A 764-nucleotide genomic window follows, 5' to 3' on the forward strand; every position below is an offset into this window, starting at 1 on the left:
CCGCCGGAGCCTGCTGCGGCAGGGGGGGTTGCAAAGCCACGGGCAACGAGCGGTGGCTGGTGCTGCGCTCCGTGGGCCTCTCCCCAGCCAAGCTCTCAGCCAGCCGCAAATCATCATGGATTTCTCCTCCTGGCGCTGGCGCCGGGGGCAGCCCCTTGGCTGGGAAGCTGGAGGCAGCCTGGGGGCTGGAGGCCCACTCAGACCAGTTGCACATTTATGCACCCCCCTGGGAACCGGGCAGTCAGAGGCATCGGCCGCCCGGCTGCTGCCGCCGAGGGCTGCTTCGCTTTGCTGTGGGTTTTGTTGTGGGAAGAGCAGGGTTTGGTTTCAGCATGTTCCTTTTTCTTCCTCACAGCACTTTTATGCATGCAGCTCGAAACCTTCCCTGCCTGCTGGCAGCTGCACGGGAAGGCTGCGGGGATGTTTATAGGGTTGGGTTTTTTTTCTCCCTCATTTTTTCCTGTGGCTGGTGGGGCTTGTTGTTAAGATAAATCAGACTTCAAACCGTGGTTCCCATGTTCTCAGCCTGTGGATGTTTAACTGCTGTGTCGGAGGGGGTGTTGCAGGGTCTGTGAAGGAAGGTGGGTCTCTCTCTCCCTGGTTTCCAGGTCCCCTCTCCCTGGTGCCATGCCCGCCAGCGCAGCAGCACCAGCTCTGCTCTGCTGCCCAGCCAGGACAGAGGCTCCCCAGGGACCGAGCCCGAACGAGGATGGGGCTGGCCAGGCGGCGGTAGGGGGGCTGGCCAGGGGACCCCAGCCCCTCCA

The 764-nt window shown here is 62.6% G+C and overlaps 2 protein-coding genes across 2 annotated transcripts in view; both read left to right on the top strand.

Annotated features, from left to right (window-relative positions):
- XKR7 (XK related 7) overlaps positions 1 to 764 on the top strand; it is a gene marked incomplete at its 3' end in the record, with an annotated part of 17322 nt that overhangs the window by 2708 nt on the left and 13850 nt on the right. The window lies entirely within an intron of this gene.
- Positions 1 to 764, top strand: part of HCK (HCK proto-oncogene, Src family tyrosine kinase) — a 36334-nt gene that overhangs the window by 855 nt on the left and 34715 nt on the right. The gene's annotated exons all lie outside the window — the stretch shown is intronic.

This window comes from Egretta garzetta, unplaced genomic scaffold (assembly GCF_000687185.1).
Source record: "Egretta garzetta isolate BGI_Z169 unplaced genomic scaffold, ASM68718v1 scaffold316, whole genome shotgun sequence".
In the NCBI taxonomy this organism is placed as follows: Eukaryota; Metazoa; Chordata; class Aves; order Pelecaniformes; family Ardeidae; genus Egretta; species Egretta garzetta.